Source organism: Bos javanicus, chromosome 28 (genome assembly GCF_032452875.1).
Source record: "Bos javanicus breed banteng chromosome 28, ARS-OSU_banteng_1.0, whole genome shotgun sequence".
Classification (NCBI taxonomy): Eukaryota; Metazoa; Chordata; class Mammalia; order Artiodactyla; family Bovidae; genus Bos; species Bos javanicus.
Genome location: NC_083895.1, coordinates 17748607 through 17773693, shown reverse-complemented (window position 1 = coordinate 17773693; position 25087 = coordinate 17748607). Strand labels below are relative to the sequence as shown.

General features: G+C 39.5%; 1 protein-coding gene and 1 non-coding gene across 4 annotated transcripts in view; one reads left to right on the top strand and one right to left on the bottom strand.

The window, feature by feature from the left end:
• The window catches only part of ANK3 (ankyrin 3), a 749200-nt gene that overhangs the window by 137822 nt on the left and 586291 nt on the right, over positions 1 to 25087 (top strand). The window lies entirely within an intron of this gene.
• LOC133240808 (U6 spliceosomal RNA) lies at positions 2065 to 2169 on the bottom strand. The gene has a single exon (XR_009734404.1). It is a non-coding gene; the product is annotated as a U6 spliceosomal RNA (small nuclear RNA).

Here is a 25087-nt window from a genome sequence, read left to right as displayed (position 1 = left end):
AAGTAATAAGGTCTAGCAGAGAGTTTACTATCAGCTGTATTTTTGAAATCATGATGAATTTAAGAAATACTATGTAATATCTGCCTAACTATAGTGTGTGATAGAAAGTAATTGTTAATTTCTATTTCTAACAGTTGCAGGTACTGTTAATACTCTGTGGCTTGTATCATGTCTTTATTTATAATGCATGGAGATGCCAGATTTCAGTTAGATGTTTGTGAAAATAAAGATATGCTTTTCCCTATTCACGAATCCATAGATCCTTAATGGAGGGGCAGGGGGTCCATATACCCCTATTAAAAAAAATCCTGTTTACATATTTACCATTAATCATATCATAAAAGTAGTCTTAGAAACAAAGTAAAATATAATATTGATGTAAGATTATGATATATTCTTTCCAGATGGTAAATTCACTGGGATTAAAATCCTTGGGGATATTCAAGTTTATGTATATATCTCAAACTATATTAAGCATGTGTAGCAGCAGAGGCAAATGAAATTCAAACATATATATTCTCCATGTGACCTAATTATCAATAGAAATAGAATGGCAGATCTTTACAGAAGATGTAAAATTTCTGGGCCTTTGCCAGTCTTCTATTGTTTAAGGAGCATAAGAAATAAAGCCATAGTTTAAATGGAGAATTCTTCTCTATTGCCTGTAAGAGGCCAAGGGGAAATGCATACCTCATTAGTGCATAATGCCAGTAGTCATACTGCAAATCTTTTGTATAGATAATAGCACTGATTTCATAGGTATTTGTGAATTAATACATATATAACACTTAAGAAGGAGCTTCTCTGGTAGCTCAGTTGGTAAAGTATCTGCCTACAATGCAGGAGACCCCGGTTCAATTCTTGGTTTGGGAAGATCCACTGGAGAAGGGTTAGGCTACCCACTCCAGTATTCTTGGGCTTCCCTGGTGGCTCAGATGGTAAAGAATCCCCCTGCAATGTGGGTGATCTGAGTTCATTCCCTGGGTTGGGAAGATCCCCTGGAGAAGGGAACAGCTACCCACTGCAGTATTTAGCCTGGAGAATTCCTTGGACAGAGGTGCCTGGCAGTCCATGGGCTCAGAGTTGGACACGACTGAGAGACTTTCACACACACACTAACACTTTAGAGTTATTCCTGACACATGAATACATTTATTCCTATATTAATGCTTTTATTACTGTTCCAGTATGTTATTACTTCTGAGTTCTACAAATTTATTGTGGACACCATAGAGCTTTATTTCTTATTCAAAACAACTGTATTTATATATACAACAGTGATCATTTAGAGTCTTATCAGCCCTTGATTGTGAGATGATAATAGGGACGTATTTAACTTACTTTTGGAATGGATAATACATGAACATAAAATCTTAAAAATATTAAAGTGACTATGTAGTGAAAAGTAAATCCTTTCCTTTTAAAAATAGTTTAGTTAGTTTTTGGCTATAATGGATCTCTGTTGATGTGTGGGCTTTTCTCTAGTTGCCGCGAGCTGGGACTACTCTAGGTCTGGTTTGAGGGCTTTTCGTTGCTGTGGCTTCTCTTATTGCGGAGCGTGGGCTGTAGGGCACTCAGGCTTCAGCAGTTGTGATGTGTGGGCTCAGCACTTGTGACCCCCGGGCTCTGGAGCACAGGCTCAGTAGTTGTGGCACATGGGTTTAATTGCTCTATGGCATGTGGGATCTTCCTGGATCAGGAATCAAACCCGTGTCTACTGCACTGACAGGCAGATTCTGAGTCACCAGGGAAGCCCCCTTTTTGCTTTCTTTTACTCCAGTCGCCCCATTCCTCTTCCTATATCTGTGTGTTATATATATATGAATTATTGGTTCATCTTTGAAAGATTTTATGTATATACAGGTTCGTGCACACACAGTCTTTTAAATACAGAAATGGTTGCATGCAATACACCTGTACTTCACCCTGAGCATATAAATAGATACTATATCTTTGAGATTGTTCCATATAAAGTTACTTTATCTTTTTTTAAAAATTAACTTTTATTGGAATATAGTTGCTTTACAGTGTTGTGTTAATTTCTAATATACAGCAAGGTGAATCAGAAATATGGAATGCTTCCTGTATTTGTGGGTCATCTTTGTGCAAGAGCCATGCTAATTTCTGTACTATTGCAATTTTAGTATAGATGCTATAGAAGCTGAACATTTGAGCTGCCTTGTCTTTGTAAATAACTTTTAATTTTAGAAGAATGTTACACTAACTGAAAAGTTGCAAAGATACAGAGTTCCTGTATACTCCACAGTAGAGTTCCTCTACTCCAGCATCTTATGGAGCTGGGGGGTACATATGTCAAAACTAAGGAACTGGCTTTGTTCAGTTCAGTTGCTTAGTCATGTCCAACTCTCTGCAACCCCATGGACTGCAGCACGCCAGGCTTCCCTGTCCATCACTAACTCCTGGAGCCTGTTAAACTCATGTCCATTGAGTCAGTGATGTCATCCAACCATCTCATCCTCTGTCATCCCTTTCTCCTTCTGCCTTCAATCTTTCCCAGCATCAAGGCCTTTTCCAGAGAGTCAGTTCTTTGCATCAGGTGGCCAAAGTATTGGAGCTTCAGCTTCAGCATCAGTCCTTCCAATGAATATTCAGGGCTGATTTTCTTTAGGATTGACTGGTTTGATCTCCTTGCAGTCCAAGGGACTCTCAAGAGTCTTCTCCAACACCACAGTTCAAAACCATCAATTCTTTAGCACTCAGCTTTCTTTATGGAAGGAAACTGGCATTGTTACTTTATTATTAACTAAATTCTGCACTCTGTTCAGATTTCTCTTGTTTTGCCCTCATGTCCATTTTTCTGTTTCTGGATCCATGTTATACTCAGTCATCATGTCTTTTACAGCCTCCCCTAGCCTGCAGCAGCTTCTCAGATTTTCCTTGTTTTTAACAACTTAGTTTTGAGGAATGCTGGTTAGGTAGTTTTTGGAATGCCTCTCTGTTATTGAATTTGTCTTGCATTTTTCTCATGGTTAGATTGGAGTTACGGGCTTGAGGGGAGCGTTACCACAGAGGGGAAGTGCCCTTCTGATCACCAATATCCATAGTATATGCTACAGACATGGCTTATCAGTGATGATACCTACCTCAGTCACCCGAACAAGGTAGTGTCTGCCGGGTTATGCACTGTGAAGTTACTTTTTCCTTTCTTTTCATATTTCACTTTTTGGAAACAAGTTGCTAGGTGCAGCCCACACTTGAGTCAGCCGAAAGCCCACTTTCTTGGGAGGAGGATGGTGTGTGTGTGTGTTTAATGACTCTGTAATAGTCCCTGGGACTTTCTTGGCATGTGAAAGTCCATTTTTGCCTTTTTCTTCATTCTCTCCAAAATAAAAATCAGAACTAGAGTTCTAAAAGCTACCTGCCCAAATCTATCCTCTCCTTACATATTTCTTACTTAAGGATACCTCTCTTTAGTTGCCAAGAGACTGCTTTTTGTCTGATTATTTTTCTCTGTCATGCTTGTGCAGAGAGCTTAATTCAAAATAAACAATGTGCTACATTATTGATTTTGTTGTTATTCATAGACGATAATTGCTAAGCTACTTACCTGACAACAAATTATTTGCTCCAGGTGACCAAATAAGCAGTTCTCCATAGAGCCACATTTTTAAAATTATTAATATCTAGAGATGCTGCTGTCTTAATCACAAGTTGCGTGCGTGCATACTCAGTCATATCCAACTCTTTGCGACCTCATGGACTGCAGCCCACCAGGCTCCTCTGTCCATGGGGTTTTTCAGGCAAGAATGCTGGAGTGGGTTGCCATTTCCTCCTTCGTGGGGCTTCCCAGCCCAGGGACCGAACCTGCATCTCCCATGGTGTCTCCTACATTGTTAGGTGGATTCTTTACCACTGAGCCACCTGGGAAGCCCTATCACAGGTTATGTGTAATTTAAAACTTCAGTGAAGAGTCACATATTTTAAGATTCTTATTCAGTTAGCAGGCATTTACGGAGCTTCTGCTATTTTAGCCATGGTTTGGTCGTGAGTTAAATCAGGGGCTTCCCTGATGACTCAGATGGTAAATAATCCTCCTGCAATGCAGGAGACTCAGGTTCTATCCCTGGGTCAGGAAGAACCCCTGGAAAAGGGAATGACTACCCACTCCAGTATTCTTGCCTGGAGAAGTCCATGGACAGAGGAGCCTGGTGGGCTACAATCTACAGAGTGCAAAGAGTCGGACATGACTGAGCAACTAACACTTTCAACTTTCACTTTACACAAATCAGGTGTCTGATGTAAGGCAGATGATGTTTCAAGGAGGAGATATAGACAATAAACACATTAAAAATTAATGGAAAAGGTCATTTGAGAGAGGGATAAGTGCTTTAAAGAAAATAACCAGGGTGAAGTGCTAGCACATGCCTTGGTCATGGTGGTTACATAAGGGCCACTTTGATTTTGTGGCCAGTGAAGTCCTCAGGAGAAGGCAGTTGAACTGAAGACAGAGAATGCAAGAGGACCAGACATTTGAAAAGCTGGAGTTGGGAGGGGCTTGATGAGGTCTAGAAGTAAAAAGAAGGCCAAAATTAGTTTAAATGAGGACAGAGTAGAAGAGAAGGGGGTGTAGAAGTAGACAGGGCTTCATAGGCCGAGTTCCACTTTCAAGGAGGTCTCTGGGTGGTTTTAAGCAGAAAGGTGACATGGTCTGATATCTGTGGTTTAGAAAAACTTTCTAGTTGCTTTGTGGAAAATGGATTATAGGGGAGAGAAGAGGAAGCAAGAATATAGTATGAGTTAGGAGACCACTGTAAGAGTCCAAGTGAGAGATGGATTGTGGTTTGGACTAGCAACAAGATGTACAAAAGTAGATAGATTGGGATAAAGTGGGGGGCATAGAACTGCCAGAATTTGTAGCTTAATTGAAATAAATTTTTAACAGCAGATGTGAATCAACAGGAAAGATAAGATGATGATGTGATATAAACTGTCTCAAATACAGATCATATTTTCATGCAAGTCTTTAAAAGAAGAGTGGTATCGAATATGCACATTAGTGACTTAGGCATAAGTTAGGGAGCCAAGTCCATTATAACCTAATTCACACGTCAGGAACAAAACAGGAAACTTGCTTACCAAGTTAATGAGCTCTTAATACTTTATCTAATAAGTCTGTCGTAACTACCAAGCCCAGAACCATAAAGAGATTGTCTTTAGGGGTTAATAACAAACTTTAGGGGGACTTAATCATCCCATTTACTTGATCATTACTTCTCAGGAAGTTATAATTTTAGGAATAATATTTTTGATGTAATGGTTACTGTGAATCACTTTTATGTCATAAAATTATAATGTTTGGCAAAGCAGAATACATTTCAATCATATATTGATTTTAGCTTTGGAATTATGGAGAAAATATTTCATTTTTGTAGCTATTACTTACATGTAAAATGCCTTTTAATAAAGGGTTTTACAGAGCTTTCTTTGGAATAAATAACTAAATGTAGTCATAGTTTTGACATTTGACTTTTATATCAAATGCAGCAATTCATTTTATGAGGGCTTGGAATTTAATATAACATTTGGTTTGTTCTAAATTTTCAACGTATTTTTATCTTTGTTATATGAAGAAAACATTGCTTTATAATGTGTAATAAAAATCATAAATAAAAACCTCACTAGTTGGCTCAATTTAGTGTCTTGGGGTAAGTAGGTAAGATAGGGATGATTTATTTTTATATTCTAAAAGTAAGGGTTTGCTAAGAAACTGATGAGGTAAAGAGAAGGAAAATATTTGCCTTTTTAATAAACTTTAAAAAATTGAAATATAGTTGGCTTACAATAGTTTCAGGTACACAGCAAAGTGATTCATATATAATATATATTTTCAGACTATTTTTCATTATAGATTATCACAAGATATGAATATAGTTAATTATGGTATACAGTAAATCCTTGTTGCTTCTCTATTTTATGTATAGTTAGTTTGTATCCATTAACCCCATGGTGTTGTTCAGTCTCTCTGTTGTGTCTGACTCTTTGTGACCCCATGGACTGCAACATACCCAGGCTTCCCTGTCCTTCACCATCTTCTAGAGTTTGCTCGAACTCATGTCCATTGAGTTGGTAATGCCATCCAACCATCTCGTCCTCTCTTTTCCCCTTGATCCTACCTTCTGTCTTTCCCAGAATTGGAGTCTTTTCCAATGAGTTAGCTCTTCGCATCAGGTGGCCAAAGTATTGGAGCTTCAGCTTCAGCATCAGTCCTTCCAATGAATATTCAGGATTGATTTCCTTTATGATTGACTGATTTAATCTTCTTGCAGTCCAAGGGACTCTCAAGAGTCTTCTCCAACATCACAGTTCAAAAGCCTCAGTTCTTCAGCACTCAACTTTCTTTACGGTCCAACTCTCACATCCATACATGACTACTGGAAAAACCAAAGCTTTGACTAGACAGACCTTTGTTGGCAAAGTAATATCTCTGCTTTTATTATGCTGTCTAGATTGGTCATAGCTTTTCTTTCAAGGAGCAAGCGTCTTTTAATTTCATGGCTGCAGTCACCACCTGCAGTGATTTTGGGGCCCAAGAAAATAAAGTCTGTCACTGTTTCCATTGTTTCCCCTTCTATTTCCCATGAAGTGATGAGACCAGATGCATGATCTTAGTGTTTTGAATGTTGAGTTTTAAGCCAGCTTTTCACTCTCTTTCATTTCATCAAGAGGCTCTTCAGTTCCTCTTTGCTTTCTACCATAAGGGTGGTGTCATCTTTATATCTGCGGTTATTGATATTTCTCCCAACATTCTTGATTCCAGCTTGTGCTTCATCCAGCCCGGCATTTTGCATGGTGTTAAATAAGCAGGCTTAGAGAAGAGATAATCTGGAAAATTAGTTTTGACATAATATAAAAACAGGAGTTTGTTCAAATGGAGTCCATGGTAAGCTAAGGACTGTGAATGAGTTTAGGTCTGTTTCCATATTTGATGAGAACAAGCATTTTTGACAGAAAATATGGCTCTTGTTAACGATCATGACAATGGATTTTAGGGGGCAGATTTTAATTTCATTGTTGGTGTTTCATTACATAGTATGTTCAGCCATTTCACAGCTTGTTAAAGATGTATTCCAAGCATTTATTTTTCCTTCTGAACAGTTTCCCAGCATCTATTTACTAAGAGGACACGCAGTGTATAGAACAAATTCACGTGTACAAAGCTGACAATCCCACAAGTGTTATATTCTCATTTGCATTATGGTCTTATTCATGTTGGGTACAATCCATGTATTTCTCTAAGTTTCTCTTCCTTTCCTCACAGAGCCTCTTAGCAGGGATGCAGTATATGATATTGCAGGCATGCTGTCAGGAATATTAAAAAGGCTAAGAACATCATGCTGAAGAATTATGTGGAATGAAAAAATTCAGCATGAACTGTCAATCTGTCTTCTCTGGCCTTTTAGGTTCTTTGACTTTGTTGTTGGCAAAATGTGGAGCTCTTTCACCTGCCATTTTAAAAAGCTTGTTCTTCCAAGGATTTGTTTCACAGGCCCTGTGCTTAATATCCAGGTCTGAACATTTAATTTCTTTCTGTAGAATGTTACATTCTCTCATATATCAGAGCTTTCAGTGGGTCCTTACCTTGATGGAAGTAGTCACAATCTAGGGAATGCCATTTAGCCAGCATCAGCCTGCAACTGCTAATGATTACCTAAAAGGAGTGATTACCAACCCCTGTGAGGTGATTGCAAAGAAACCAGAGAGCATGTATTTTTCAGGAAAAATCAAGGACTAACCCTGTAAGCTTCAAAGACGTCATCACAGCAAGGCTATTGCTGTGTCATTGTAGTCCAAACAGAAGTATGCCTGGAATAAAAATAGGCTTGCTGTGAATATGAACTTTCTGCAGATAAAATACAGACCACAAAATGGCAAAGATTTGTTAAAAGTTTTCTTTATTTGCCTTTACTTTTATAGATGTGTCTCTATCAGAAGAGGCATATATCCTTATCCCAATAGGTAAAATGCAAAAGGCATAAGAGTGAGTAAGTTAGTAATATTGTTTTACAAAATGTGGGATAATGAATGACTTTGAAACATAATTTTGAAAGAATGAGATTAAAACCATGACGGACCCATTGTGATCTATATTTTGGAAGAAGTCAGTAAAGTCTGTAACTGAAAAATGGGTTTATTTTTAAAGAAAGCACTAGAGGGACCAAGCAACATACATTGGATTCCTAAATGCTGCTGAGTCTGGTAGAAGTGAAAGCAGGCATCCAGGAATTAGCCTTAGATTGTACGAGTCTTTCTGTGGCTCTTGCCCCTGCTTTAACTGTCTTCAGATGGAAAGATTGAGGGGATTTTAGGGAAAGAAACAGAAAGGTAGGTAGAAAGTATTACACAAATAGATGGACAGGAAGAGAGAGAGGGAGAGAGAAGATAAGCAGATTATTTTAATTATTCTCATGTTTCATATAAAAATTAAAATAGATAATTCCCTGACAAATTGAGTTATATAAATCTCCTCTGTGGATTTTGGTCACTTACCCAATGCCAGGATGTAGGGAAGAAAGCCTCAAAGGGACTATAGCAACATGTGATTTATCCAAATCTGTACTTTAGAGTATGAGGAAAGTAGATATTGGTTCCAGGTCATTTATCTTTAATGTATAATGTAAAGCACTAAGTAAATGCTTTCACTGTAATAGCCTTTGAGTCAAAGGTTACAGACATTTCACTTATAGAAACCCATGAAAACACTTGCATTTTTTTCAGTATCTAGATTTTATGCCATCAGAAAAATAAAAGGACTAAAACTTAAGTGAAGAAAGTCTATAGTTCATGATACTTTCCTTGAGCAAGAGTATTTTTCTTTGCTTTCATCAAAGTTACTTCTAGTACAGATTTAATTTTCTTGTAGTAAACCCACATTTGACCAGCCAGCTTTAAAGGTCATAAAGGGAATTAATAAACATTGTTCATGTTTGTGGAAATATGGAGAATGGCCAGAAATCAAAAGGAGCCTAAAGAAAAATGGTAAAGTGTCTGCCTATGATCCAGGAGACCTGGGTTCGATTCCTGGATGGGGAAGATCCCCTGGAGAAGGCAATGGCAACCCACTCCAGTACTCTTGCCTGGAAAATCCCATGGACGGAGGAACCTGGTGGGCTACAGTCCATGGGGTTGCAAAGAGTCAGACACGTTTGAGCGACTTACCTTTCTTTCTTATATAATTTTCCTTTTTCCTGATTATTGGTTAAAGAATTTTCTTTGTGACATGAAAAAGATTTGGAGCTGTTGTTTGCCCTTTATCTGAATTTTTTACTTCTATTGCACCCTTTAGTACTTGATTCTCTTTACAGTGAGTTCTTAAAGATTAAGACAAGACATCCTCTGAAAAAACCTAGGAATAATATTTTGCATAAGGCAATGGTTCATATGTTTTGATTAAACATGTTCTTTTTTTCACTTCTTGACTGTAAGATAGGCACAAAATGTTTTAAAAGGGTAGGAAAAAAATTTCATCTATTCCTTAGATTTGGGTGTACCTGTAATGGTGAGAGTTACTTGACAGGTACATAAGACTCCTCAAGATTAATTGTTGTGTTTACTTAAGTTATCTTTCTAGGCACTGCTGTAGCCATTGGCAACTCTAAAGATTTCTATGTGCTGTTGACCTCAGCAAGGACCGAGGGGTCGTGCATACAGGTTGATGAACAGAAATGCTAAGTACAATGGTATCCAAAGAGAGAGAAACAAAGGGAAAAGATCCCATTTCTTTCCCCTCCACCAAGCCTTTGGAAAGGTCAGGGGGCGTTTTCCCTGGGCTGCTTGTAAAATGAAATCTTCAGCCAGAGCTTCTTAGGTCATTTAGCCAATCAGCCCAGAGAGCCTATCAGAGCTGTTGGAAGGAACGTGTCAGGGGAACACTCTCAAACTCTTGTCTGTCTTGAAGTAGTTCAGTCCAGACTTCGAGTAGCTCGGCTACTCAGGTATTCACTGGACTTCCCTGCAGTCCCTCTGTGCATGTTGACTGAACACCATGTGCACTCAAACACCATTATGCACACTCATCTTTGTGCTTGACTCTCTAGTTCATAGCCCTATCAGTTCTATAATCTAAAAGCATTTAGTACCTTGTTCTTGGTTGCAAACAGCAAACTGATTCTGGTGAACTTAAGCAGAAAAAGAATCTACTGAAAGATGTCAGACAGCTTGCAGAATTGAATGAAAGAGTGGGCAGCAAGGCTTGGAGTTATGGCAGAAGCCTGGGAACAAGCTGAGTGAGACAGCCAGTCATGCCACAGAAAATGTTCTGGTTAGGACTTTACTAATGGACTTTGCATGATCACTGATGGACATTAAGCCCTCTCATCCCTTCTGTGACTAAGCTGTTATGCCCCTATCTGTGGCACCTGTGGGGCTTATGAGGCATCAAGGATTACTGCTGGGTCTTCAGGAACTCTCAGTATGATGTCATCAATGTCATTAACCACTGTGATATCCTGTACCTTGGCAAGGTGGACTGGTCTTGAAGACTGAATGTTGGAGCACAATCAGAGAGTAGAGGCGATTCTAAGGCAAGGCACTGAAGGTGTTACAGCATCCTTAATCCTTGGGGTGATTGTGTCAGCCATGCCAGTCAAGCTCATTCAGCCCCTGAAACCCACTAGGCAACCACTGGCAGACTGCTTCTGGTGTTTCTTCTTTTTAGGATTCAGCATTTGCACAGCCAGTGGTTGCCTAGTGGGTTTCAGGGGCTGAATGAGCTTGACTGGCATGGCTGACACAAGTCCCTTCACTACCTGCCTAAATCTGAAAATCTGCTGCTGTTGTTCAAGATCCATTTGTTCTCGGCACCAGTGAGGACTCACAGTTCCTGCATCTCTCAGGTCTCTTGTGCTGTTAGAAATCCCTGCCATTCTTTCAGGGATGTTGTATTCCTTTGATTACAGTTTCGATCACCAGGAAACAAAGTTCACAGGACTTCCACTTGGCTGTTCCTACCAAGATAACCTCTAACTGTTGGTTCAGTAGGTTTTCTTCTTACCTGAGAACCTAGGAAACAATCACAGTGTGGGTTTGAGGTACCACTGGTCTTCATGGGAGGTAAATTGGGTCAGAACTTCACTTATAACTTGACCCCAGAAACCTCCACCCTGACTGTTAGACTGTGGTGTTGTATGCCAAGAATTAGTTTTGGCTCAGAGCTCATGCCTAGAACTTCCTAAGGGGCCTGGGTGTATTTCCTTCCCCCATGTCCAGATCTGCTGCTGCTGCTGCTAAGTCGCTTCAGTCGTGTCCGACTCTTTGCAACCCCATAGACGGCAGCCCTCGGGGCTCCCCCGTCCCTGGGATTCTCCAGGCAACAACGCTGGAGTGGGTTGCCATTTCCTTCTCCAATGCATGAAATTGGAAAGTGAAAAGTGAAAGTGAAGTCGCTCATTTGTGTCTGACACTTAGCCTGCTAAACAGCTGCAAAGTCCTTTGAGGAAGACAGAATGAACTATGTTTATGATATTACTGAAGATATATAAAAAATATATATCTTTTGTTAATGACATTCATCACTTTAAAGTTGACCTTAAAAATAGAGTCAAACAGAACCATTGAATCTGAGATACTCAGTTCCCAGTTATTTGTGTGAATGGACTGGCATTCCCATTTATCTTGGGAATATCTTGGCCAGTCTTCTTTTCAAATAGTTCTTGACATGAGATCTACTTTCATTGTAGTCTAGGAGACGTTGAAAAGTATAGATGTAATTCTTACTTCCAAACAGGTTGGTGACAATAACCTTTTGGAGGTCGGGGTCGGGGTGGTGCTTTCCATTTCTAACAAGTGAATAAGAAACCAGTAGTAAAGAAGATGGAAAACTGCCTCACTGTCCCATGGTTAATTCTTTTGAGTTGCACCTCACAATGTTGATTTATTGTTTCTTTTGACTTACTTATTATCAGCATACTCAAGCCTTAGACTTGAGGTGCAGTATTTCATGTGGCTAAGAACAGGACTGAACCACCTGGCTTTGAACACCAGTTCTGCTGCTCTCTGGGATTCCTTGGTGGCTCAGATGGTACAAAATCTGCCCACAATGCAGGAGACCTGGTTTGATCCCTGGGTCAAGAAGATCCCCTGAGAAGGGAATGGCTACCCACTCCAGTATTCTGGCCTGAGGAATTCCATGGACAGAGGCGCCTGGTGTGCTACAGTCCATGGAGCCGCAAAGAGTCGGACAGGACTGAGCAACTAACACACACACACACACACACACACATACTCTGCTGCTCACTAGCTGAGTGACCTTAGACAGTCATTTAATGTCTGTAACCCTGTTTCTTCATCTGTGGAGGCAAGCGTGCTTATGGTAGAGACTTGTTATATGGAAGTAATCAAGTAATTATAACATGTAGTGATCATTCAATAATATTGACATTGACAAGTCACTCAGTCGTGTCTGACTCTCTGCAGTCCTATGGACTGTAGCCTACCAGGCTCCTCTGTCCATGGGATTTTCCAGGCAAGAGTACTGGAGTGGGTTGCCATTTCCTTCTCCAGGGGATCTTCCTGACCCAGGGATTGAGCCCGGGTCTCCCGCATTGTATACAGATGCTTTACCGTCTGAGCCACGAGAGAATCTATCAATAATATTAGCCAGTATATTTTTAAAAGCTTATACAATTTGTAATTATAGAAACAAAGACCCAGTAATACCAAATGTAAATGCTTTTAACCTCCATATTGAATTATCTGTGCTACTCATTTTCCTAAGAGTTCATTTATTTGGTGTCTATTTCTTAAATACCTACACAAGCCAGGCTCCATGCTGATTTTTACATCATTGTGCCAACCTTGACCTCAGGTTGCTAGTTGACCATTTTCAGAGGGCACAGAGTAGTGGGAAGCTTTGTTGATAAAATGCGGGGGACATAAAAAGTCATTCCTTTTTTTTTTTACCCCCTTCCTACCCTGACTTCCACAATACACTAAGATTTAGGCTATGTAAAATCATCAAACACTGCTGCTGCTAAGTCACTTCAGTCGTGTCCCACTCTATGTGACCCCATAGACAGCAGCCCACCAGGCTCCCCTGTCCCTGGGATTCTCCAGGCAAGAACACTGGAGTGGGTTGCCATTTCCTTCTCCAATGCATGAAAGTGATAAGTGAAAGGGAAGTCGCTCAGTCATGTCCGACTCTTCACGACACCATGGACTGCAGCCCACCAGGGTCCTCCATCTATAGGATTTTCCAGGCAATAGTACTGGAGTGGGGTACCATCACCTTCTCTGTCATCAAACACTATATCAGGATTATTCAGTAGAAATACATTGTAAGCTACAAATGTCATATATAATTTAAAATTTTCTAGTAATTGCATACAGAAGTAAAATAAATGGATGAAATTAACTTTAATAATGTATTTTATTTAGTCTGCCATATCCAGAGTAAGATGATCTTAACATGTAATAAATATAAAGAACTGTTGATGAGATATTTGACATTCCTTTTTTCATACAAAATCTTTGGAGCCCAATGTGTATTTTATGTTTCACATTTATTCACACTCACCACCTTTGAAGTGTCTAATTGCTCTACATGTGGCAGTAAGTGGCTACTACAGTGGACAGAGTAAGATTAAATTTTACCAGATTCTAAGACTTAGCCATGAATTCTTCAGTAAACAGCTTTGGGTTATTCTCACATCCTCACCTGGAAGGAAAAATACAGAAAGAGAAAGAATGAATTGAAATTCTATAAAATGCATTTTCAATATGTACTTTTATATAAGTTTATTGATGAGAAACATAAAAAAATAGTTTGTTGATCAAAGATCATGTCCACTATTTGCAGAAATGCAAGTAGCGGTTAAGAACTGTTAGGGAAGGGGACTTCCCTGGCAGTCCGTTGGTTAAGACTCTGTGCTTCAACTGTAGCGGGCATGGGTTCCATCCCTGGCTGGGTGACTAAGATCCCACATGCCACGTGGTGAAGCCGAAAAAAAGCAGAATTGTTAGGGAAGATCTAAATGTGGAAATTTAAAGGAAGCTTATATCTTTAGCTATTGGTTGGAAAGAAAATCAACAGGTATTTAGTGATGTTGCAATAGTAATTTTTTAAAAAAATGAGTGTGATAATAGTCAGTGAGAAAGTACAGTGTTTTTTCTTTTTTTGGTTGGGAGTTAGCAGTGTCTTTTTTTCCTTTAAACTAGTTATATGATCTACGATGGACTAGTTATATGGTCTATGTTGGAATGAAGTCAGTTGTGTAGAGATGAAGGCACACTCTCCTTCAGTGCCGTCTGTTGCCAGAGTGTTTTCACGCTTAATGCCGCAGTCATCTGTGACTCGTCTTTCAAATGGTTGATGACCCAAGTCAACATGCCCCTGAACCTTTAAAAAGCGCCTCTCTCAGGAACTTAATTTATGTTATAAACACCACGCTTCTGTGTTGACATTACATATAGACAGCGTAAACCATTAGACATTTGCATTTTTGCATCACAATCACCAAGGATTTATGTGAGATTAATATTACTTTTTATTTTGTCTGAATTTTTTATTATAGAAAATTTCATACGGATGAAAAATTAGATAAGAGTGACGAAGCTTGATGTAACCTTTAGTCCCAACTGTAACAATTATTAACTAATAAAGGCTAATCTCCTTTTCATCCATAGCTCTATACCCAGTTACCTTTAAGTATAATTCCAGAATCATTGGCAATTCATCAGTAATTTTACCTTCAATATTACATTCGATTGATAGGCTTTCTTCTCTTCTTTTTTCCCATTTTGTAATATCATTATTGAGGGAACTAGATAATTTGTTCTGTAAGTTTCTTACAGTCTGGATTTGGCTGATTGCCTCCCTGTGATATTGCTGATCTTGTGTCTGTATCCCCTGCGTGTTTTGTAAAATGGTAATTAGATTGTAAGTTTTCGCCAGACTCAGGTTTATTTGTCTGTCTTGGTGAAGATTTTCCTAGTTGCTGCTACGTTCTTTCATAGGGGAGCACATAATGTCTGGCTATCCCTCTTTTCATCATGTTGACACTGATGGGCATGTTTGTGTGTCAGCAGCCCGAACCACCACCCATTAGGAAGTTCTCTACTTTTCAGCAAATAGTTTTAGCAACAACTCAGGATCATTGCTTTGAGTCATCATTTCAAGAGGGATTGCATAATAATGATGCTCTAATTCTGTCATTTCTTCTTAATTTATTAGCTGGAATATTTCCATATACAGAAACATTCCTTTATCAACAATTTGGTTAATTTGAGGTACAGTTTGTACAGCAAAGACAGGTTTCATCTTTGATTCTTTTCTTTTATTTAGTAGTTTTCAGAATGAGTTGACCCCTAAGGTATCCTCCAAAGGTAAATAATGTTCTTTTTTAGTATCAGAATTCATGGATTTAAACATATTTGATGTTTTTCAAGCCATTCTATTTATTACTCTTTTTAATGCCCTATTTCTGACCAGTGGAAGCCTCTTGAAGTTGGCTCTGAGTCCTTTGAACCTGACTCCAGAGGACTTTGATAGCTTCTTTGCTTTCTGAAATGCCAAGATATTCTAGGCTCATCTTTCATTTCTCTGTCCCAGATCTTAAATCAGCTATTTCTCCAAGGAGTCCTGGTTTCTTTAAGTGAATACATGGTATTTAGAGAGCATACCTGGGCACCTCAGATTTAAAGCTTAAGAAGTTTTCAGTCTGGAGTCTTTATTAGTTAGGAAAACTCTAGTGAAAGCAGCTCCAACCTCAGTGGCCTAGTGCAATCCAGGCTCACCTCTGCCGCGTGCATTGGCAGGCAGTCCTCCAGGCAGTGATTTAAAGACCCAGGATTCTTTTGTCTTTTAACTCCAACAGCCAGTAGTGCCTTAGAAGATGTAAAGAGGGAAATGTACTTTTTAAGTCCTTTTAAAAAGTAGTACTTTTTAACTACTTTGACCTGGAAATGATACACATTTCTGCTCTCCTTCTACCAATGAAAACTAGTCACGTGGCCCTGTCTCAAAGCAACACGGCAGTAAAGGCAGTCTCTGACTGGGGAACCTTGCACTGCAGCAGAGCATCATCCTCACTGAATGTCAGGCTGTCTCTGCCGGAAACCAAGCCAGAAACTAATGCTTTACTGTACGAAATCATGAGCTGTCCCCAACTTTCTCCAAAAGGACAGTCCAAAGTCTCAATCACTGCGTCCAGCTGACGTACAGATGCACCTCATTTTCTTGCACTGTGCTTCATTGCACTTTCCCATATATTCCTTTTTTTTTTTTCTTACAGATTGAACATTTGTGGCAATGCTGCCTCAAGCAAGTCTGTTGGTACCATTTTTCCAGTAGCATCTCTTCACTTCACGTCTCTATGACACATTTTGGTAATTCTTGCAGTATTTCAAACTTTTTCATTCTTATATTTATTGTGATGATTTGTGATCAGATGAGTGATCGTTAATGTTACTCTTGCAATTGTTTTGGGGCACCATGAAGCAGTCCCACATAAGATGGTGAACTTAATCCCTAAGTGTTGTGTGTGTTCTGACTTATATCAGCCTCCTGGTCCTTTTCCTCAAGGAAGGGCTCGTGTGGCTGCAGTACAGAAAACTAATTAATAACCCTACAGTGGGTGATTAATTAACTCACGTTCAAGTGAAAGAGACGAGTGATGCCATAAGCTTCATTGTTATCTTTGTTTTCTAGAAGGCTGATGTTTATTTATTTACGGCCATGTTGGGTCTTCATGTGGGCTTTCTCTAGTTGTCACGAGCTGAAGCTACGCTCTGGTTGTGCTGCGTGGCCTTTCCTTCATGGTGGCTTCTCTTGTTGCGGAGCAAGGGCTCTAGGGCTCCTGGGCTTCAGTATTTGTGGCTCACAGGCTCAGTTGCCCCGCACATGTGGGATCTTATTTCCTGGACCAGGGATCAAACCCATGTCCCCTGCATTGGCAGGCAGATTCTTAACCACTGGACTACCAGGGAAGTCCCTGTTGTCTTGTTTTAAGTAATTGCCACAGCCACTCTGCCCTTCAGCAAATCACCTTACTGACCGGTCAGCCCCCATCAATATCGAGGCAAAAAAAATTAGGACTCTCTGAAGACTCAGATGATGGCTTGCAGTTTTTAACAATGGAAGGTTTCTTAATTAAGCTAAGTACACTCTTTTATTAGACATAATGCTATCGCACACTTTAGACAACAGTAAAATTTAAACATAACTTTTATATGTACTGGGAAACCAAAAAATGAGTGTGATTCACTTTATTGCAATATTTGCTTTATTGCAGTGGTCTGGAACTGATCTGCAATATCTCTGAGGGATGTCTGTAGAGCATCTTCCTCCACCCCCAATCAGTATATAACAATGAACCGTAGGCAAAACAACCATAATAAACACTCGCATTTGGAAAGGAGAAGAAGGATGTGGAGCACAGGTTGATGGCCGGTAGAAATTCTCTATCACTCTTATGTACACATTATAAGGTCTTTCTGCACTGGCATTGGATGAAATTCCTTGATTAAACTTGAATTCTCTTCTCAATTGCTGCAGGCAATTTCTTGTCCACTACTTTTCTGTGGCTCTTTCCTCCACTTTCCGGAATGTCTGTCTTTATTCATTTTCATACCTGTCCACATTTGAAGGTTATTGGAGACTATGCCATCCCTGGGAGCTATGTGTTTTTTTGCAGTCAGCTTCCTATTCTTGTAAATTAGAAGGTAACTTTGAAGATTGAAAGGGTTGTTTTTTTTAAGACTCAAATTCTCTCTAAGGTAATTTTTTTTTAAATTGAAGTAGATAAGCTTCCCATGTGGTGCTAGCGGTAGATAACCTGTCAGCCAATGCAGGAGACTTAGAGACATGTACTCAATCCCTGGGTTGGGAAGATCCCTTGGAGGAGGGCACGGCGATCCACTCCAGTATTCTTGCCTGGAGAATCCCTTGGACAGACAAGCCTTGCAGGCTGTAGTCCATGGGGCCACACAGAACTGGACAACGTAACACGTAGTGGATTTGCAATGTGTTACTTTCAGATGTACAGCAAAGTGATTCAGTTATACACACACATACATTCACACACGCACACACATATATGTCTGTGTGTGTGTGTGTGTATGAAAGTGAAGTGAAGTCGCTCAGTCGTGTCTGACTCACGCGACCCCATAGACGGCAGCCCACCAGGCTCCCCCGTCCCTGGGATTCTCCAGGCAAGAACACTGGAGTGGGTTGCCATTTCCTTCTCCAATGCAGGAAAGTGAAAAGTGAAAGTGAAGTCGCTCAGTCATGTCCGACTCTTAGTGACCCCATGGACTGCAGCCTACCAGGCTCCTCCGTCCATGGGATTTTCCAGGCAAGAGTACTGGAGTGGGGTCATTGCCTTCTCCGATGTGTGTGTGTATATATATATATATAAAATTTCTTTAGCATATAATTTTTCAAAACCTTGGTAGGGTGATGATTTACAGTTACTTTCATGTGCCAGTAACCTCAGCAAAACAAAGATCTGTCAAAGTATAACTGTCTATACTTGTCTTTGCTTCCTTGATTCTTCGGTTCTATCTCTCATTTGAAAGTGCTGTTAAGAGGATGCCTGTAATCATCAGGAGAGGGCCACATTCTTTTTTTTCTCCCAAAGATTTTTTGATGTGGACCATTGTTGAAGTCTTTATTGAATTTGGTAAAATGTTGCTTCTGTTCTGTGTTTTGGTTTTTCTGCCACAAGGCATGTGGAATCATAGCCCCTTGATGAGAAGGTGAACTTTTAACCACTGGACCACCAGGGAAGTCCCCTGAACCTCATTCTTAATCTTATTTTTTGCCCCAAGGCTGAATCTCAATGGGCCTTGTTCTGAAAGCTTTTCTCGGTCTTCTCATATACTGTTTAGGGTCCTTGTATGTTCCATCTTTGCAAGTTCCCAGTTTCTGGGTTTTCTTTGTCCCATTTTTTTTTCTCATAATTTTTTACCTAGGCTCATCTCTTTCTTACAAAGCCTGGCTAGATGCTGCCAGTAACCACCAACATGTGCAAAGCATGCAGGCATGGCAAGCTCGCCATCTGCCTTTTAAGTCACCACGGGCGGGATTTACCAAGTGTTGTGACACCATGTATACTGAGGAACGCCGGGTTTCCAGCCTCCAGCAGAACTTTCCTTGCTGCCTGCTGCCTGACTGGGAGACCAATTTTAGATTTCTGTTATGGCAGCACTTCACTTGAAGGTACTAATTTCTGTATTTATCTGGGTAATGCTAGCTGCTGTAACAGAGACTGTCACAGAATTAGAGAATTTTGAGATCTTGTAGTACATCCACTTCCTCATTTTAAGAATCAGGAACCAAGGCAAGAAACAATGAAGCCTGCCCAGAGCCATGCAGCAAGCTGCAGCTGTAAGTTACCAGCCAGACTGGGCCTTGGCGATCGATCTTTGCCCCTTCAGCCCTTAGCTCAGCCGGGCACATACTACAGGCTTAGCGGGTATCTTCAGCTGAACTGCAAACGTGTAGTCTGACTCTATCACAGTATCACTGAGGTTCAGACAAAAAGAGATGAAGGAAGAAAAATTCAGGAAACAGAACTTCAGTAAAAATACCTCAAGAAATGTATAGATTAAAGGAACTATGTGAGTTTGCTATGTATCTTTTGTAGATTTTCATGCTTTTAATCTTAATCACAATGCTAAGGACATTTTGATAACATTGTTTTGAGATAGCTGTTTTGATAGAGTGTTAAGAATAAGCCATTTCATATTTAGCTTAAAAAATATTGCCAAATGGTTGGCCCAGGGTATGTCCCCTTAGCCCTGGTTCCCATTCTTCTTTTCAGCATCTCTGAGCTCTGAGTGAAGGATGGGTGGAGAGGGGTCATACTTGGCGTGAGATGGGCCAAGGTTAAGGAAAAGGATGGGGAATTAAAAACTACTATCTATTTTGATGCTGTGTGGGAAGTGGCCTACTGAAATTTATGTGTCAATGCCCTCTGCCACACCATACCAAAATGTAAAGGCAGAACTGCAGAGTGTAGCCCGCGTGCACTTTGAGTGTGGGACAACGCCCCATGTGCCACAGGGCTCCACAGTTCTGTCGTTTGTTAATCCAGGTGGTATTTATGAAATACCTGTTCTGTACGAGGCCCGTGCTGGCACTTTAAGACATACATACGTGATTCAAGTATTGTGCCAGGATCTTACAGACAGTGTAATTGATCAAATTTCAAAGACGTGTACTGGACTGTAATATTGGGTATCATGTTTTCGAAGGTGATAAAAATTTGCATGGGCAAAAATGTCACCCTTGTGAATCCTGTTTTTTCCCACATAGGTAGAGAAGATAAGCTTGGAGTCAGTTTTTTATGGAATTTTCTTTGTCCTTCAAACCTAAAAAAGGCCTGGTCAGATAATATAGGCCAGACTCCCTGTAGAGGTGTTCTTTCCATCTATTTGGGAACATTAGCAGTTTCTGGATGAGCATCTCTCTGGTTTATAAATCAAATTCAGTATAAAAGTTGAATTTGCTTTTGTGGACTTTTTTTTTAAAGAACAAAGGTTGCGTAATAAAGAATATATTTACCGAGGTTAATTGTTAGGGGTGCTTTCTTTATAACTTTGTAGGATGTTGTAGTGAATCATCCTAGAGAATAAATAAATTCTCATGCAGAATCATTCTATAAAGATTAATTATGTCAAGCTGACCTTAATTTATGTGGAAACTTCCTTGTTCTTTTAAAAACTCTTTTATAGAGGAAAGAGTAGGGTGTGGACATGTTTATTATTGCAACGCTAAGTTTAAGAGTAGATGGTATGCCAAAGAGTGGGTTGTGTATACTGGTTGTCATCTGAACAGGACTTTTCAGAAACTAATTTAAATATCAATTGAGATTCTTTCATCATTTACTTATTTTTCATTTTGATTTAGAGGCTATGTGTTTTCCAGTACTCCAGTTCTTAGGCATAGAAATAAATTTATCTTCATTGGTTATCTGGATAAACTTGAGTACAGACACAAAAACAAAACACACAAATAAGAAAGAGTAGTAAACCTTTTCGTTAATCAAAGAAATGCACCTTAAAATCTAGCATGGTATTTTTCTCTTGTCGATAAATTTTACAAAAGGTAGATGCTAACCTGTGTTGGTGAAGGTGTAAGTAAACACACATCTTTATACATTGTTGAGGAATGTTTAGATTAATAACAAACAATAAACTCTCGAGAAGTATCATTTTGCTTATCCTCATGTGATTTTCTTTGCATTTTTTTTATTGAAGTGTAGTCAATTTACAATGTTCTATTAATTTCCACTCTACAGCAAAGTGATTCAGTTACACACAAACATATATATATATATAATATATATACACTTAAAAAAATCCTTTTGTCTTATGATTTATCATAGGATATTGAATATAGTTGTCTGTGCTCTACAGTAAGGCTTTGTTGTTTATCCGTTCTATGTATAACAGCTTCCGTCTGCTAACCCCGAGCTCCCGCTCCATCCCTCCCCCAACCCGTTACCCTTGCAGCCACCAGTCTGTTTCTCTCACCAGCCTGTGATTCTCTTTCTGTTTCATGGATGGGTTCATTTGTATCATATTTTAGATTCTGCAAATAAGTGATATCATATAGTTTTTGTCATTCTCTTTCTGACTTACTTTACTTGGTAGATGATCTCTAGTTGCATCCGTATTGTTGTAAATGGTATCATTCTTTTTCATGGCTTAGTGGTTTTCCACTGTGTCTGTATGTGTATATACATATATGTGCCACTGATGTGGTTTTCAGAATAATAATCTTACCATGTATTAAATATATAAACCATTTTAAACTAGAGGCATATTTTTGTGTCAAAAGCCTCAATATTAAAAGTAATCCAAGGGTGATTGTAAAAGGATGGATGTTTCCCTGGAGTCCCTCACTTTAAGGGGAATTTGTGTTCCCATTTATTTGGTTGGAGGAATATAGGTCAAGGACTATGATGGATCCAGAGTACAGTACAATTGATATAAACTTATTTTAAAGTTAAGGATATTAGCTTAAGTTTATAATTCTTACTTCCAACTAATCTGAGGATTAATCCTGACCTGATGAAAACATCATTGCTTAGAGCTTAGGTCTTGGCTTTAATCTATCATCATCTTTGACCAGAGGACTAAATGAGGCAACATCCTGGTTTCATAGGTGTGTGGATCCAGGGAGGCAGGAGGCCCTTCGACCAGCTGTCATGACCTTCATTCCACAGACCCTCCACCTCCATAACCAATTCCTCTTTCATTGTAGTTTCTCCTTTATTTTGTAATTTTTGCTTCCAGAGAAATATCTCAAGCCCATTCCTTCTCTGTTCCTCAACAAATGATTTCAGGCAGTGGTGCCAGCAGAACAAACTAGCAGGTAGGAGGTATGCAGACATACTCATCTCTAAATCATCATGGTTTAAGTCAAGGTAACATTAACTTTAGTGTAACATTTTAAGGTACTATGAGATATGGCTTAAGATAAGGTTTTTTAAAATCTGATTTTTTCCTAGTTCCTTTTATCTTGTAGGCAAAAGAATAAGGGTCTCAATATTACTAAGTTGATTGGGATGTGGAGAGTGAGAAGCTGCTATTTTGGGTGAACATTTGATGAAAAGAGATACTAACAGAGTTGTGTCTAGCTCTCATCTGCATGACTTTTTTACAATAAGAAAAGAAAGCTCACCACTAACTCTGTGCATTTGGGTGCGGACCCAAACATAAGCTCCATACTGCTCAATCAATTTAATATTAACACTGCTGGAGACTATCTTTTACAAAGCAAGGGAATCTTTAGAATCTGTCACCATGGTTCTTTTAAAACCATTTAGCATCTCTATTGTTATTAAATAAAACACTCGGATTTAGGGAAGATCAAAGAAATGACTCATCAGTCCATCACCTCACAAAAGGATGTATATCTGGCATCTGAATATCACCGGGCCTCAAAAGAGATTGTTAGCCTAGTGAAAGAAAATTACCCTGCTCAGAAAATCATGCTGATGAAAATGCAAAGGTTCAGGAAAGAAAACAAACAAAAAGCAAACCACCCATTTACAGGCTATAACTCTTTGAACATTCTGTCTCTCCCTGTTTTACTAATCCACTTTGATTATATCATTATATATTTAATGGACACATGGCTGAATAATGGGGAGAGAAAGAACACCCAGAACAAAAGAGGAAAATCCTGTCCCGGATCAGCCTGGAGCATTCCAATGTGTTGTCAGAAGTGGAACTACCATATCAAAACTGTCATTTCACGGATAATGGTGCTTAGAGCAAAGCTAGGTTGAAAAAATTGTTTTAGCAATGTATTAATGAGTAGTACAGATGGCCACTGACTACGGCAGAAATCACCGTACTTGAAATGGGTATTTGAAAATGGGCTGAAAACTGAGCTTCAACTCATGGTCTTATTCTCCTGACTCTCATGCCCACACATGCTGAATTTGCAGTTGCTCTAAGCAGATATGCAGATATCACTGTGTGTCATTGTTCAGTATGAAGCCTTAAGAAGATTGGAAGCTTGAATACCTAGAGAGTGTTTCTTCAGATGTTTTCACTCACATTAGTGTTATCAAGATAATTGTATAAAGCATTATGGCTTTGATACCTGCAATTATATTGTGGTGGTGTTTTAGTCGCTAAGTTGTGTCCGGCTCTTGTGACCCCATGGACTGTAGCCTGCCAGGCTCCTCTGTCCGTGGGATTCTCCAGGCAAGAATACTGGAGTGGGTTGCCATGCCCTCCTACAGGGGATCTTCCCGACCCAGGAGTCGAACCCAGGTCTTCTGCATTGCAGGCAGATTCTTTACTGAGTGAGCAACGAGGGACGTTGTTTCATATAAGTCATAACTAGGGATGGCCCAGCATTCACGCAAAATAGGATGAGGTAAACACCAGCACCCCACAGCGAGGATTCTATGAGATATACCCCATGAACCCTAGTTATGTGTTTTTTGTTTTTTTTTTAGTTTAAAGTATATGTGTAACTTGGAGAAGGCAATGGCGCCCCACTCCAGTACTCTTGCCTGGAAAATCCCATGGATGGAGGAGCCTGGAAGGCTGCAGTCCACGGGGTTGCTGAGGGTTGGACATGACTGAGCGACTTCACTATCACTTTTCACTTTCATGCATTGGAGAAAGAAATGGCAACCCACTCCAGTGTTCTTGCCTGGAGAATCCCAGGGATGGGGGAGCCTGGTGGGCTGCCGTCTATGGGGTCGCACAGAGTCAGACACGACTGAAGTGACTTAGCAGCATATGTGTAACTATTGAGGAGAAGTTTGCTTACTGCTGAATATTATCTCCAACCTCACTGTGGGTTCATTTTACCCTCTCTGAGAAATACTTGTATAGTGAATAGAAAGTCCTTCAAAAGAGGAACTGGTGGAACTACCTCTGGTCCCAGTTCTGCTGTTGGCTGGCCCTGTGACCCCAGAGAAGATCTGTTAGGGCCACAGGTAGGTGAGGAGAGAAAGACATTCAGCTCTTCACTCAGCTCTGAAGATTCCGTTTCCAGAAAATAGCTTATTTGCTTGTAGTTTTGTCTTTATCATTACAATTATTTTAAACATTGAGGACTAATGAATGGTATTTAGGGAATGCTATTAGTAAGATTTAGCAACTACTTAGCTTGCCAACTAGCAGTGTAACTTACAGTAAGTACATGACGTCCAACCTTAAAAATAAAACTAGTCTATTCATATAGGTATTTCTGCTGAATTTAAATAAAAAGTGGTTTTTTTAAACTTTTAATTTGATCTACTTTAATTTTAGCCAAGAAATTATATTCGGTGTTTTCAAGTGAATTTTATGGAGAATATATCTTAAATAATTTTGCTTCCTAATAATCCCATCCCTCTCATTTCTCCTATGGTAAGCCACTTTCATTTTAAAAATAGACCTGCTCTACGAGACTTCACTTGGCCCTAGATGTTGTCCTCTTATGCGAGTTATTTAATTTAAAAATAGAACTGTCTCAGTAGATCTGTATCAACTAGTTTATGATCGTTTCTATCTGGAGTAAACTCTAATTAGGCAGGCAGTTCTGTGGAGTCATGCTTGGGAGCATTATAATCCAGTTATCTTTTCCTCCTTGGTGATGTGATAGAAGGCTTTTGTG